The sequence below is a fragment of the Danio aesculapii genome, chromosome 20 (assembly GCF_903798145.1).
Source record: "Danio aesculapii chromosome 20, fDanAes4.1, whole genome shotgun sequence".
Lineage (NCBI taxonomy): Eukaryota > Metazoa > Chordata > Actinopteri > Cypriniformes > Danionidae > Danio > Danio aesculapii.
In genome coordinates, this window is record NC_079454.1 from 41,594,801 (window position 1) to 41,612,657 (window position 17,857).

Consider the following 17,857-nt stretch of genomic DNA (forward strand, 5'->3'; position numbering starts at 1 on the left):
CAGTACACAATGGTGAAGAGCCTATATGAGTGCTGTTATTGCAGAATATCGCATGACTATCAGCCAATCGGATTTGAGAACCAGACAGAACTTTTGTATAAACTGGTATATTCAGCAGTGTACAAGTGTTTGTTGCCTCATTACAAACATAAATGGAAAATTTCACAGTATGGACGTTAAACTAACGCAACAAAAATGACACATTGACTATTGTAACATGATAAAGAAAGTCTCTAAAAATGCAGTTTTGAGTCTGAACGATGAATTTGGTTGTGTGAACGTATCTAGATTAATGACTCAAATACAGAATTGACTAGCTTATTCTGCTGCGCTATGAATGTGGCCAGAAAGTTATGTTCTTCAAGCACGGAATAATAAATAGACGTATCTAACATTGCATGTGGTCTCAGTTGGTTGTCTCTTTTGTATTGTGGTTTGATTGTAATGCTTATGTTTTAATAAAAGGCTGAGGGTTCGAATTTCCCCTGAGAACTGAGCCAGTGGAGGTTTTTTCTCTTCTAGCATTTCCTGTAGCGCTAACCGCGACATTGATTTACAAATCACAAACAACCACAAATCACGAAATAAATCTGCATCATCTGGGTTACATGCATGTCTTTTAACCATATTTGTAGGAAACCCTGACCTAAAATGATACCCTTCATTAAATTGGGTTGTAGTTTGCATTGAAATGCTGCAAGTCAGCTTTTTTTTTGTTCTGTTCTTTTATGGCCAGAAACATCTCTTGGTTCAGTCAGTTTGAGGAAGAACACTGTGCTGTTCAAAGCTTATATGTTAATTAGTTAGCAATTGCATAAAATAAACACTACTATACAAACATTTGGGATTGTTTTTTAATCAGTTAAATAAAATGAAAACAATAATTTTGACTCTTGCTAGACCTTGACTCCAGTCTTTAGTTTTCCAAGAAACCGCTTTTTTTCAGGTTCTTTAAGATTGGAAAGTTAAAAAATAAACATTCTTGTGTTGACATTTTTAACATTGTCAGAATTTTCTTCTTTCAGAAAACCGATTGATTATATTGATTATACTGTGAGACATTTGATATATCGATTCTGAAATATGTGTGAAGGTCTTGGCAAATCAAAATTTTTCATGTGCGTTTTTATTTCTTTATTTCTTTTATTTTCTTTTATTTCTTTTCTTTTTATTTCTTTCTCATGCACAGAAACCTTGCAAACAAAGAGTCCAATATTCATTCATATATCTGTGGAGAGAAAAATGGCAAAAATAGTGATGCTTTTTGTTCAAAAAAAAAAAAAAAAAGAGGCAATATTGTGTCCATAAAATCTACTGCACAGAGACGAAGGAGAGTTCACCTCCTTATAAAAGAGCTCTGTGGTATTATCCCCAAATTTGGAAAAAAAACTGGAGCCACATAACTCAAGATTCCATAAACAAATTAATCCTGAAAAGAGACTGGAAATAGGTGTTCAGTCAAAGGTGTTCAATTCAATATTTGTTTTAAAAAATGTAAAAAGAAAACAATTAATAAGTAAAAACAGTAATCAAGGAGTATTAAAAGCAAGAGAATATAGATAGGCCTTTAAAGTAGACTTAAACACAGAAATAGAGAGGGAAAGTCTAATGTGAAATGGTAGAGTGTTCCAAATTTTACAGATAGTAGAGGTGTTACAAAGTTTTAAGGTATGGACAGGCACTGAAACCAGCACACAGTAGGAGGTTACAGAAGAAGTAGTAGTTTGTCTTCATATTACACTCTTCGTTTGTCAAAGTGCTCTGTGCACTTTATGAGTGACTGCATTCTGGATTTTGGCTTTCGCTTGTATGGTGACTCTGAATTGTCAAAACATCATTAAAAACAGTGGTCTGTTACTGGTACTGGGCCGCAAAAGAAGTCAGTAATTATTTCTGTTTTATTTATTATCTCAGTCTAAACAATCTTTTATTTTGAAAAATCTTTTATTTTGAAAAATGACTGTGTTCTCTCGGTTATATCTCGGGTCACTTGAGCGCCCAAATTTAACCCACAAGTAGCAAAATGAGTAAGAAACACATGACTTTGGAAAGTTTCTTTGCTAAGGGGAAAAGGCCCAGTGAAGAACCCGCGAACCACTAAGGAATAGATCTCTAGGCTAATGATGATTGTGCCGCCCTCAAGGTGTTCATGCCACCTTTTCACGGACAAAAGTGAAGAGCGAGGGGGGGGGGTGTCATGAACGAAAGTGAAGAGGGGGGAGGTATCTCCATGCAAGATGCTGCAAGATGATCCCCTTGCAAGATGCTGCCCCGGGCAATCGCCCATATTGTCATGCCAAAATCTACCACTTAGATCTGCAACTCATTTGTCAACAAATCAGGTGAATTCACCATGTCGGTGCAAGAAGATCAACTACTGGAGATTGCGAGTGACGGCTGCTTTTTAGGGTTCGTTCGCATATCGTGTCTTTTCTAGAGTTCACAGAAGTTCGTTATTTCCAATGGCGGTGTGCGTCTTGCGCCTTTCAGATACACACAGTTGATTGAATGCAGGGAGCTCATCGCGAGTCTTGTGATAACAACTGACCACTCAGCTTCAGCTTGTGTGGAATATGTACATTTCAGTAGACTAATTATCTCTCACAAACACAGGACACCCAAACAATGCAGTGCTTTGTAATTTTCTCCATAAATAAAACTTGCATCAGAGATGCAGCAAGATTTTGTCAGCTTGTCATCCTCTGAGAAAACGGTTGATGCTCACCTAGCAACCTACGAACCACCGTCCCTTCCGTGGTAAAATTGTCAAGTGTTGGCCGGTTGGAGACCACTGATTTAAAACACTTTATACAGATGCAAAAACACAAAACACGTAAAAATGAACCCGATTAAAAAAAATGTTAATGGCGGATGAAAGTGTAAATAAGATTGACCAGCTTGATCTCACAAGAAAATGTAGTTATTTTGCGTATTGTCAAAAAAGTGGCTAATTTGTACAAATTCTAACGCTTTAATTAATATGAAAGCATAACATTTTTAAAAGGTGTTCCCCCAAACCTATGAGCAAATCATACAAAAATGTACTAATGAGATTTTTAATTAATGCAATTTAGCCACTAAATCAAAAAGTTACGAATTGCTGTGAATTTGCATTGGATTCACACAACGTGAGGTTGAATTTGAAATTTAATATGCAAATATTAAAATAAAAAAAAATTAAGAACTTAAGAACACATACATTTGAAATCAAAATTATTAACCCACCTGAAATATTAACCCCCCTGTATATTTTCCCCCATTTTCTGTTTAATACATTCAACACATCTCTAAAAATAGTCGTTTTAATAACTAATTTATAATAGCTGATTTATTTTATCTTTGCCATATTGACAGTAATAATATTTCACTAGCTATTTTTCAAGATATAGTATTCAGCTTAAAGTGTAATTTAAAGGCGTAACTAGGTTAATTAGGCAAGTTAGGGTAATACGGTAAATCGTTGTATAACTATGGTTTGTTCTGTAGACAATCGAGAAAAAAATATTGCTTATGAAAGGTAATAATATTGACCTTAAAATTATATGGTAAAAACTACTTTCATTCTAGCCTAAATAAAACAGATAACTTTCAGAAGAAGAAAAAATATGATCAGACATATTGTGAGAAATTCCTTGCTCTGTTAAACATAATTTGGGAAATATTTGAAAGAAAAGAAAATTCACAGTTCAAAATTCACAGGCTAATAAATTTGACTTCAACTGTATATCATTGTTTAAACATCTTAATAGGGATCATTTTAGTTGATTAATGATCGACCGCTATGTTAATCTGTGACAAAAAGTGGGCTAAAATCTCCAGACAATCTAAATAGGCCAAAAATAATGCTTTCCCCACCTACATCCTTGCTAGAATTTAACTTATAGTTCTCCAAATGTCCAGATAAAGGTTAAGTTTTTAGTTCCTATATTTCCCTTTTGGTTAGAACCAGCATGGGAAACATAACTGGAATAACAAGAATCCACTTTTGGATCACTATGCCATCAACACTTCGAGAACACCCACAGAATTAAGCACCTGAGTTCAGATTTTAATATTTTTGAACCCAACAACCTCGAACGGGAAATGTATATATTCCACACCTATTAAAGCAGTTCCCACGTGTCGCACGATAGAACTAATGGGTAAAGAAAAGCATTATAATTCTTCCCCAGCACCTTCAGCGTGGATGCACTAAGGGATGTTTGAGGAATGCGATGGTTTTAAACACTGAGCAGATGAATGGCAACATGTGTTTGTGTGTGATGAGATGAAATTTAAACTCCTCTCCACAGACCAAAGGAAAAATGTTTATTGTAAGTCTGAAAATGCTACCTATGTAAACCAGTGAAAATTGGATTAGTTTGTTCAATGAAAGAGGCAAACAAAAACCAACTAGACTTGGACGGGCACAACGGAACATTTGAATAGTCACGTATGGCTCTGTGTTTACCTGTTTATGCTGTCGAATAATCGCAGAGTTGTTTAGAGATCAGTAGTTTTTCAGTTTTGTACCATGTCTGAAGTAATCAGATCAGCCAGGTTGGGGTTTATCAGTAGATTATATACACTTCATTGAACATGTACACGTAGACATCACCTACATACTATAACTGCAGGTTAACTATGTTTATAATAACTTTAACTATTAAAAGCTATTAGTAATCATTTACTAGTTAATTAAAGTTATTAGTAACTAATAAAGTTATGGTAACTAACAACCTTAACTTTTCTGATTCTGATTTTAATTTTGAAAAGCTCTCTACAAATAAACTTAAATTGAACTTAATTGAGATTGATTAATTAGACACAAGTTTATATTAAACACAGACATGCCGATACACATTGTTAAAATTCTGTCTACTAAATATAATTATTTAAATATAAATATTTAAATATTAAGATTATATATGAGCAATGACACATGAGTAGCTGTGCGATATGGCTGTTTATCGGTACTGGATGGAGACGTGCGTTGGCACGAGTCAGCAGGCTGAGTGCCTTAGTGTCCCACCAGTGACAATATACAGCCATATCACACTGCTAATCGTGTGATATTGCGTTTATACAACAGTTTGACAGCATAATCGTGTATATAAAAAGAAAATCAAACACGGAGAGTCTAAAAACCCTTTTGTATGAGGATCTACTTTCTTCCGCCATTCATTCACATCTGCAGCTAACGTCAGAACAGCAGAAGCCGTTACTAATGTACTAACGTCACTTTAGACCTAGTATTTAAATGATTCTCTAGTGTAATGTCTAAAGTGATGACAAAACAGGTGATTTTAAGACTATAAGGCTGATCGACATGAAATGCCATCAGTCTGCAGAGATTTGCCAGTATTTCCTGGGATTTGACAAAAATTATCCCCGAAAAAGCCAAAGCAGCGCAAACACGAAAACAGGAGACTTATTAGAAACACAAAATATATACATTCCTGATTTGCGAGTCCCATCTCACACTCAATATACAACAATACTATGGTATAAATACAGCACTACAACTTACAAAAGAAAGAGGTTGACTTAAAAAGTAATTTACCAGTTTTATAATGATTTGATCAGCTGTAATTTGTTTGACAATGACAGGCTGATGGATGCCGACATGCTGTATCTCCGAAAATATTAATATTTAAAATAGGCACCATCCTTATAAAATAAACTGCATATTTGCAATCTAAACAACTACGTTCTCACCTAAAAAAAGCCTCGAAACTACATTATTTTGTTCAAGTTGAACTCAGAAATATTAGCTGCTCTTTGATTTTGAAAAAAAAAAATTTTATTTATTTTCAATATTTCCCAAATGATGCTTGACAGAGCAAGGAAAGCTTCACAGTATTTCTGATAATATTTTTTCTTCTGGAGAAAGTCTTATTTGTTTTATTTAACGGAGATACGATTTTTTCAACAGATTTCTAAACATAATAGTTTTAATAACTCATTTCTGATAACTTATTTGTTTTCTCTTTGCCATGATGACAGTAAATAATATTTTACTAGATATTTTTCAAGACACTTCAATACAGCTTAAAGTGACATTTAAAGGCGTAACTAGGTTAATTAGTTTAACTAGGCAGGATAGAATAAATAGGCAAGTTATTGTATAATGATGGTTTGTTCTAGACTATCGAAAATATATATATAGCTTAAAGGGGCTAATAATTTTGACCTAAAAATGTTTTTTAAAAATTGAAAACTGCATTTATTCTAGCCGAAATAAGACTTTCTCTAGAAGAAAAAATATTATCAGACATACTGTGAAAATTTCCTTGCTCTGTTAAACATAATTTGGTAAATATAAAAAAAAACCAAAATAAATAAATAAAGAGGGTGTGTTAGGTGGGCGGGTAAAAATGTATACTTCAACTGTATATATATATATATATATATATATATATATATATATATATATATATATTTTTTTTTTTATTTATTTATTTATTTATTTTTTTTTTAATACAATTATTTGAGTACATATTAAGGCAAAAATGTTTGAGTATTTTAAAAAATAAATGTAATATGAACATACTATAAATATTTGATAATTTATTAAATAATATACAGCATATATTTTATTAAATTATTATTATTATTATTATTATTATTATTAGTAGTAGTAGTAGTAGTATTACTATTATTATTATTTTACAATTTCTTTTATTACCATTTATTAATTATTTAATTTATACAACTAATAAGTAATATTAATTTGTCAAATGACTAAAATCAGTAAGTCGTTCAAATATCAGATTCAAATATGGATTTTTCTCTTCATTGTGTTGCTGTTAAAATATTAAAAGATAAAAAAGTAATAATAAATATAATTAATTATAATAATGAAAAGTTAAATTACAACATAAACAATAATAATTAAAACAACAACAACAACAACAACAAGTTTTATTATTATTGTTATTGTTGTTGTTGTTGTTGTTGTTGTTGTTGTTGTTGAAAAGTTCTGTTATTATTTTTCCTGCTTGACAAGCTTGACTTCTGCTGCAGAATAAAAAAAGAAAAGAACAGTAAGTTCAAATGTCATTGGACATTGAAGAATAAAACATACAAACAAACAAATGAACCAAACCATCAAGAAAGAATATCATTCAGGTTTGGAATGATATGATGGCGAGTAAATCATTTTTGCCTTTACTATCCCCTTAAGACTATTCTTTTTGTTGACTTGCTTCATAAAATTTCTTACATGCATACTACCATCCATAACTCAATATCCACAATTACATTACATGCCATAAAAATGAAATGAAACCAGAGACGGCTTGTAGGAATGGGTGAATGCTATATGCATGACAACACAATGCTTAAAAAGGGCCCCTTAGGACAATTACAAGATTATTTTATATAGCATCATTATTTCACAGGCACCATCTTAATTTCATTTGTAATATGTAGTGCATTGCTGGAAGGACGAATAATTGCTATTTTAGGAAATGGAATTCTAGTGTCACTTTTTAATTTGGATAGGCAGAAAGGTGCAATGTGTTGGCAGACCTCAGCCGCGTTTAAGTAAGAGCACCAAATAATCAGACTGTTAAAAGAAATGGGATTCTGGCAAATATACTCTAAGTTCATTCCCTCTCCCTGCCACATAAAATGGACTTTAATGGAATACGGTGAGGTAAAGGAATTCACTGAGGCTCTATATTTTCGAATTCTAAATTGGGTATAAAGATGAGGTTTACTGCATACAGTACCTAACAATGCTATTCTCAGGCTGTTAGCGTATTACAGACTTCTGGAGGGGGCTTGAATCTCCACCGGAGAGTGGTGCTGTTTTCAATTAGCATGCCAGTCTGAATGGCATGTCCGGCTGATGGGGCTTTACAAGCGGCTAAACACAGGGGCCTATGGGAGTCGTGCGAATCGGCCTCCATCAGCACCCCTGCAACCTGTCCTGGAAAAGAAGACAGTAGCTGCGCTCAGATTCACAAGGTTCGAGATTATTAATTATAGCTATCTTTAGCCATGCACTGTAAAAAATGAAATCTTGACAAGCCAAACAAAATGGTGCATTTAGTGTATTTGCAGCAACGCGAATTAATGCACACTGTCCCTGCCAAACAAACAAATAAAGAAAATAAAGAAATATATATAGACAATAGATACAGTTGAAGACAGATTTATTAGCCCCCTTTGGAATTTTGTTTTCTTTCCCTTTACATATTTCCCAAATGATGTTTAGCAGAGCAAGAATCTTTTCACAGTATGTCTGATAATATTTTTTCTTCTGAAGAAATTTTTAAATTGTTTATACATTTTTTATAAACCAATTTAAAGTCAATATTATTAGCCCCCATAAGCTATATTTTTTTCGATTGTCTACAGAACAAATCATCATTGTACAATGATTTGGCTAATTAACCGAAATAACCTACTAACGTAAGCCTTTAAATGCCACTTTAAGCTGAATACTAGTATCTTGAAAAATATCCAGTCAAATATTACTGTCATCATGGCAAAGATAAAATAAATCAGTTATTAGAAATTAGTTATTAAAACTATTATGTTTAGAAATGTGTTGCAAAAATCTTCTCTCCGTTAAACGGAAACTGGGGAAAAATAGATACAGGGGGCTAATAATTCGGACTTCAACTGTAGATTAGGAGTAAAAGATTATTTTGCTTGTTTTGAGAAAATATTATTTGGAAACACAATGCTAATAATACGTTTTTGAAACAAATTAAAGGGTTAGTTCATGCCAAAATGAAATTTACTCACTATTTATTCACTCTCAAGTGGTTAGAAATTAGGGATGCACCGATCCCATTTTTTTTGGAACCGATCCGATCTCAATACCAAAATTCTCAGTATTGACCGATACAGATCTGATCCCGATACTGTGCCATTTTTTTAAAGAATAATATAGGTTCTAAAGTTCTGGTGATAAACTCAAATAATATATCTTCTTTAGTAAAAATAACCAACCTATAGGCCTACTGTATATGATAGACCACACAATCAAACCTAAAACACGATGCTTGCTGTAAACTAGGCTACATTATTTGAGCATACGTTATGAGATTGATCTGTTGTGGTCCAGCTTTCCTTTTTAAATATTAATATTTTTCTTTGAAATCTGTAATAGGCTACCACTATTGAACCTAATCATTGGTAAAATAACCAGCCTTTTAGCAAAGCCTGATATTTTCCTGCAGACTAAACTAAACTGAGGCCAGTTTTACTTAATAAACATTCCTTTTTCTGTTAATGACAATCCATATTGCACCCGTCAGTTTCACTTTTATCAATTTAATCAACTACTTTGACCACAATGAGCCAGGCTTTACAAACTATTCGCAGCACTGAAAGTATTCCCCTCCGAAGAATAAACTCAAACCCCCCAAGGGTCCTCACCTTCACAACCCTCCCGGTCATCCCTTTTATCCGCGACACCACCCCCTCCCCCCAACCCCCCGGTGCTCACTTTCATCTGCGACGGTACATAACATGGTTTTCTACAAATAAAGCATGAGCACACTTTGGTAGTTTATTTAAAATAAACTCAGTCGCAAGGATTGAGCCTTTTCTAATTTCAAATTTAAGGTAGGCCTACTTTGTGTGTGAAGAGCAGGTAATAACGCTCTCTACGCCAGTGTTGCGAATGTGATCTACTGATCTAACAGAAACAGCACAACATGATTAAGAAACAGCAATGAACTCCTTGTTGCAGGTCAAAATGAACCCATTTAATGCAAAACTAAATGTATTTCTCCACTGATTACTTATATAAACATGAACAAAAAGTCTTGAAGAAAGTTTTTCGTGTTGTCACGAACGCAACAGGCAGTTTGAATTGTGAATGAATGGAGAATGATTGACAGGCGTAGCGGTGGGAAGCGCTAAAGAGAACATGCAATTAACCACTTGAATATTCATCTGTGCTTCACATTAAACTATAGAATAGCTTTAGAACATTTGGGATAAAGTAGGCCTACATAACAACTTTCTAGTGCCTTATAGACTACCCTCATGGCGTTTGTTGGTTTACTACACAGAATATAGTGCACGCACAAGATCGGATTTGGATCGGCACCAGCTGACCAATACCCGATCCAGCAAAAATACGCAGTATCGAACCGATATCTGATCCAAGTATCAGTATCGGTGCAGCCCTGGTAGAAATAGTTGAGGGTTTTAATCTGTTCAACACAATACAAGATATTTACAATACAAGATAAAAAAGAAGAAGCTGAAAAGCTGCACTGTTAAGTTGCAACAATTAAGTTGTCCCCAAAAAAACCCAAGAGTTGTGTTGTTTCAGCTCATTTTAAATAAGTAATTTGAACAAACTGTGTGTAACCATTGACTTCCATAGTAGGAAAAACAAATCAATGACTCTATCAAATGACTAAATCAATGCTTAAAGGTGACCAGCTTTGTTTAAAATATATTCTCTTGTGTTCAACTGGGAAAAGACACTCAAACAGGTTTGGAAATGATGACAGAATAAAATTTTTTGGTGAACTATACCTTTAATTAAGTTTTTATTTCACCCACCGAATTGATTGACAGCCGTGTATTACCATGTCTTCATAGTAAACGATCTCTTCAGCTCTCTGTGTACAGCAGCACCTCAAGAATGGTTCTTACTGTAGTAAGAGAGATCTGCTTCATTCTTGTCTGTCACTGTGAGGCTTATGTGTGAGGCCCTGTTTACTAATACGTTTTCGTTTTAAAACGTATAAGTTTTTCTACAGTGCGCCATCCATCTACACTACGCTGGGGTTTTGAGTTGAAACTTTACAGACACGTTCTGGAGACACAAAATACTTATTTTAAATCTTGAAAAAGGGATTAAATAGGTATCTTTAAAGCTTTGTGAGTTAAACACAAAAGAAGATATTTTGCACATTTATTATGCAAAATTCAAGAACAATCAATCATTTTCTAAATTTACCAGCTCACTGCTTAGTCATGTTTGAAGTTATGGTAAAACTGTATCTAAAATTATAATGTTTGTTAATAGTAACTAACATTAGGGCAGCATGGTGGGTCAGTGTTTAGCCTCACAGCAAAAAGGTCACTGGTTCGAGCCTAGGCTGGGCAAGTTGGCATTTCAGTGTGGAGTTTGCATGTTCTCCCGATGTTTGCGTGGGTTTCCTCTGAGTGCTCCGGTTTCCCCCACATTCCAAGGACATGCAGGTTAATTGGGTAAACAAAATTGGCTGTAGTGAGTGTTTTGTGTGTGTGTATGTGTATGTGAGAGTGTGTTTTTCCCAGTACTGGGTTGGAAGGGTATCCGCTGTGTAAAACATATGTTGGAATAGTTGGTGGTCCATTCTGCTGTGGCGACCTCTGATAAATCTCAGATGCTAAGCTGAAGGAAAATGAATGAATGAATGACTAACTAATACTAATTTTAAAGCATATTTACATCTATTCTGAAGTACAGTGTAAGAAGCTTAAAAAAGATATTTTAAAACTAATGTTGATCAAAAAATCCTATTAGTAATTAGTGGTAATCTGGCAAAATCTGGTGCAATATTCATGAATTACCAAACAAACACCATTTAAAGGGATAGTTCACCAAAAAATTACATTAAATGAATTAAAGATGTTTTTTTATCTGCATCCGAGGTCTTTTGTGATCTGTATAATGCAAGTCAATGGTCACCCATTTTTGAGATGGAAAATAAACACTTGCAAACAAATCCGAAGCTTTTATAGGGAAACATATATATTCAACTGTGACATTTGTCTGAATCAGTTTCAATTTAACCAGAACTCCACCATCATTCTACCACAAATCTCCTGACTGCCTGATATGCTGGAATGTTCCGCAATCTGAACTATTGTGGCTTTTTATTCTGTTTTCTTCATCTACAGTATGTTAAGCTGCTTTGACACAATCTACATTTTAAAAAGTTTACTTAAATTGACTTGTATAAAGGACACAGTATATAGCAGGTTTAGAATTTTTCAGTATTTTTGAGAGTGTGTTTGTTGTAACTGACAGTTCAGCGTCAGTCTAATATCTGTCTAGTCTTTTGTAGCTCTTCTGTGAAGCCAGACGTCTCGCTCCAGCTGCGAAGAATTCCAGGAACAAACAAGGCAGGTCATACAGTTCATTAGCAATTAGACCGCTTTATTATAGCGCATTAAAACCCAGATTATTTATGCTATACATTGAGTTCCGCTGAACAATGAGCAAATAAACTCAATTGAAAACAGGCAGACGAGGTCAGCGTCCAGCTGTGATAAATTATATAAAAATTTGAGCATGGAGATAAATGACACTTTAACAGCCGTGATTTACTCTGGAATCAGTTGCCATGATTCCCAAAGCTTTTACAGCTTCGTGATATATAGTGCGCGTTATGTCATTCGGTTCTTTCTTAATAATATTGTCAAGTGCTTAAAAAGTTGAACATGGAGGAGATGATCATTGCTTCACCTTACACTGTACAAAAAATATTCATAAATAAGCAGTTTTCCATATTTAGTGGTTCATGTTTTTATTTTTCCCCATTTTTTTATGCTTTTGAGTTGCATTATGGGACCTTGATCTTTCTTCCAACAACTTTTAACCTTGAAAATTTTGAAAAAGTGACTTTTATTGACATTTTAAATAGTTTAAAGTGATGTATTATCTGGGTTGGTTTAATAAAAACACCTTGTAATAAACTACCAGTGCATTTTCTGTTATTTTACAGACTTATTTCTTTATATGTTATTTCTTAAACGTTATTTCAAACTACTATAATGTCAATAAAAGTCACATTGATATATGATTAGTTTTGATTTTCTGGTAACTTTAAAGTTCTAAACTTGGAGACAGGGCCAGCGTAACCATTCATTTCCAAACCAACCTCTCCTACAACTCACTCCCACCTCTCCACACCCACCCCACGGTCCGCACTTTCATCCACGACTACAACCACAACCATCAACCCCCCATACCCCCCCCCCAAAAGGGTCCTCACCTTGATAATCCCGGTCATCCCTTTTATCCGCGACACCACCCCCTCCCCCCAACCCTCCGGTCCTCACTTTCAACCGCGACTGTACATAATCAAAGTAAGATATATGAAAATATAACATGGTTTTCTACATATAAAGCATGAGCACACTTTGGTAGTTAGAGAAGTTACTACTACAATTGCAAGTTAGAGAAAAAAACAATAAAATATAAAACATGTACTCAATAAATAAATAATTAAATAACAAATGATGTTTCATCAGAAATAACCGTATTAATACTTGTGTTGATATTTGTCTTAAATATATTACATTCATTAATAATGTAAATTTTCTATATGTGTCTTAAGCCTCATTCACACTACGAGGCTCGCAGCGGCAAAGCGACAAGCGACCATTAATTTCAATAGAGAATGAGCGACTTTCGGCGACCTCTGTCTATGCGAGTGACAGCTACCGTTGGTGACCAGGTGGGCATGTTAAGCGACGCGAAGTTGTGAATCCTTTAACTTTATGCAAATGAAGAGCGACTTCTTGATCGACAGCAAGGTAATTTTCACAGTATGTCTGATAATATTTTTTTCTGGAGACAGTCTTGTTTGTTTTATTTCAGCTAGAATAAAAGCAGTCTTTAATTTTTTAGAACCATTTTAAGGTCAAAATGATTAGCCGCTTTAAGCTATATGTTTTTTCAATAGTCTACAGAACAAACCATCGTTATACAATAACTTGCCTAATTGCCCTAACCTGCCTAGTTAAACTAATTAACCTAGTTAAGCTTTTAATTGTCAATTTAAGCTGTATAGAAGTGTCTTGAAAAATATTGGGTAAAATATTATTTACTATTAAAACTATTATGTTTAGAAATGTGTTGAAAAAAATCTTCTCTCCATTAAAGAGTAATTGGGGAAAAAAATAAACAGTGGGGCTAATAACTCAGGGGGGCTAATAATACTGACTTCAACTGTGTATATATAAATAATGACGTTTTTTTATATGTAGCCCACTTCACAATTCACTAGTCTATATGCTAAATAGACAATAATGGTCCAACATTACCAATAAAACCTAGAAGAACAGGGCATCAGTATATTGTAAACTGATAGGTTCAAATATTCTTTTCCAGTTATCAAAGAAATAATTTGTGATTTCATTTTAGTTTTGTAACAATTAATTGTTTTAAATTCAAAATTGTAATATATACATCAGTGTAAAACATAAATGTTGGAAAAACATACTCTGTAATTGTGTATTAAAACCACCCGGGTCTTCACTTTTACCATGACTTCTCTTTTAGGTTTTAACAAACTTATCCTTCACGTTTTTCTAAACTTTTTAACAAAAACTTTCTTCCTTTCCCACAGATGTTGCAATTTCTAGCCAATAATTATTGATCATCTGATTATCCCTATGATCACGGATCATAAAGATGTCTGTACAGACATACCTGTTTCAGACAAAATCTCTTCAAAGTGATTCATATTCAACTCAAATCAAACGTGGCACCGTGCGAACTGTTCACATAAGTTTCAAAAAAAAAAAAAAAACTTGCGCTCCGCCAACCAAAATCATGTGGCACGCACCCAAAGCGAACTTCCGCAAACACAGCAATGACGTCACATTTGCTGTGTGCACTCAAGCGAATTAGCGAGGCGAGGCATAACCAGGCTTTAGAGCGACAGGCAGCTACAAAGTCGCGGCTAGTGTGAATGAGGCATTAGACATCGGAAAAAGTGGCCTACTCTGACGTTCAAATGTTGAACTGCAAATTGATGTCCAAATGGGGTATTGGTTAGATGTCGAAGTTTGCTGACCTAGTTTGCACGTCGTGTAGGCATGCAGAATTGGTCTTGGACCGATGGATGCAATATAGACATACATGATTTGCATGTCCATCAGATGTCTAATGTTTAGTGGGTGTAGAGTTGAATTTTCAACATTATAAGTCGATGGAGCAGAGATCAAGCTCCCATAATGCAGTTCACAACTGTAAAGAAACAGAAAACCCTCAAAATATGAAACTATTAATTGATATATGTATTGATATATCTATTAATTGACTATGTATATTGATATTAATTTAGTTAGTTCAGAAATATGGCAAGGTGTCAGATGCATAACGGTTCAGTGTTACTGCAAAATCCACGATAACAAAAACATGCTCCCATTTTTTTCATGCCCAAGCACTTCTCTAAAAGAATTTACTAACCAACACATTAGCCTGGTTAATAACTTTTAACCATCATCCCCGGAGCCAAATATACGCTTTGGAGTCTGATGCCTTTTCATAAAGCAAAATACTTTGATTTGCCAGGCTTTAAAGGGGCTCTAAGGAAAGAGGAGGCCCTCCATGGTTGTTTGTTAGAGGCAGAATGAGCTTTTTATTCCAGTTTTTTGGCAGCACAGCCAGCAATAGAGGCCCTCAAAAGAGTCCGCATAGAAGCCCAAGTGCTCAGTGAGCTCTTCACATTTTCCCAGGCAAAAAAAAGTCCTGTGTTACTTTTGTTCACAACCCGGGCAGGACGAGTGAACTTCTCTCTGGATACAGTGTTCATCGCTGATGACAGAACACACATGATTGACCATAATGATCCAGATTATTTGAAGCAACTCAAACGTGGCCAAATCACTTGGAAATGGCCTGATCAAACAGAGCTGCTTTCATCTCCATGTTTTAGGTCATTAACTGTGGCAACAAACTAGTTGGTTTCATCAGTGAAAGTCCAACAGAAAAGTCCTATAAAATCAGATTATTTTTAATGTGTCTTATCTCACCCAGGAAGTGGAGAACTTGTACAGCCAGAGATGTACTGTATGTTGGGAATCCACTGCAAACAGCAACAAAACAAACTCTGCCATGGCTCTTTCACTTGACTGGGTAATGCCAGAATGTATTCATTTGTAAATCAAATGATGAAAAATCATCTGTCCTCCTACAGTGTATAGACTTTCATCAGTGAAATCATACATGTGTGACTATATGCAAAGTCAGTAAGAAGACTTTTTGACTTACTGTAAATGCTAAAAAATGTTTAGCTTTAAACGTAAAATACAATTAACAAACGGCAAATTACAGTATATATTCTGAAAACAAACTGCTCTGAGATAGAGGAGCACAAGTTGCTCTTTAAGTTGCCCTGAAAACATTTAACTTAATATCATGAGAACTGTTAACATAACTCATGCTAAAGTTTTCTCATTTAGTTTTATTAAACAAAATGTTTCAAACCTTTTTTTTTTTTTTGGAAATATGTTCATTTACAAGGCATATAGAGTTAAACACTTGAACTTTGCCACATTTTAATTTTTTCAGTCGATCTTCGGGTATGGCGAGAGCACTTTTAGCTTAGCTTAGCATAGATAATTGAATCAGATTAGACCATTAGCATCTCAAAGATTTTTTTTTTATTTTATTTTTTTTATAAATTTCCTGTTTAAAGCTTTACTCATTAGATTGTGTACTAAGACTGACAGAAAATGAAAGGTAGCTATTTTTAGGCCAGTATGACTAGGAACTATACTATATTATACTTATTCCAGCATAATAATCAAGGGACTTTGCTGCCATACCATGACTGTGGCAGACACAATGGTATTACACAGCACTGTTACCTAGAGCTATTGTTATGCACTACATATATCATCATGCCAGCTGCAGCCATGGTGAAGTTCCTTGATTATTACGCAAGAATGAGAATATAAAATATTTTTAACTTTTTTATGCTAATGGTCTAATCAGATTCAATGATTTATGCTAAGCTAAGCTAAAAGTGCTCACTCCTAACCCCAAGATCAACTGAATGGATCAAAAAATGATACAACTTAAATGTTTAACTCTAGGTGACTAGTAAAATTAGCCTATTTTCAAAAAAAAGGAGTGCTCCTTTTTACCAAGAAGATTTCCCCCAGTGGTACTGTATTTTATTGTCCAGGGAATAGATATACTGTCCTTCACAAACAAAAGCCTACTGAAATAAATGAAAATAAACAGAGCAACGGTACATTATCCTCACATGCATGCAGGGCTCATGTCTAATGCAACCATATAAAACGACACAAAAAAGCTACATGCTCTTAAACCTTTTTACACATTACAAGCTTCAGAAAAAAAAGTTGAGTTTAAATTATTCAAAATGTTAAATTAATAAAAATTATGTTATCATCCTCTATTAAAATAATGCTTGGAACTGCAACCATGAATTGTATTTGTGGTTACAGGTCAACTAAATCACTTTCTGTAAAGTATTGACCTTATTCTTTGCACACTGCATGAGCGGGTGCAGCCACTTGAATCTCTTTGGCTTGAGACTTCTAGTTTCATTCACTTCCATTTATTTTAAGACGTTACGCTGCTCGTTGCAAACTGATATTTTCTTCTTATATTATTCTGCTTTGTCTGTATAGTCATGAACACACTTGTTTGTAGAGCAAGTAGTTTGACCATTTTCTGCCATTTATTATTTCTAGTCATTTCTCCCATTGGCAACTGCATTTTAGAATAAGGTCAGTACTGACAAGCAAAACAGAAAGTAACTACTTTGACCTCTCTTCTGTCTGTGTCCTAATATTCGTATTTCTGGTAAATGGATGTTTGCCAGAAAAAGATTATAGGTTAACTCAAATGATAACTCGTCCCTTACTGGAACTCCTTTCCGCTGACGTGATCATTAGGTCAGCTGACAGGTCAACTTTAAACAGCCTTCAGGCCTCTCATGCTCTGCAGTGTCCAAACCGAGGACAGTAGTAAATCTGACACTTGTTCAAGTTGTTAAAGAAATTACTTAATCTCCAGGCAGGGGTGACTCAGTCATCTATGAAAGAGTAACGTGGTGCACAAAACAAAAGGCTCGGGCAGGATTAAGCTGTCAGTCTCTCATGCTATGGAGCTGGGTGCCGCTCTGGACTAATGACCAGTAAC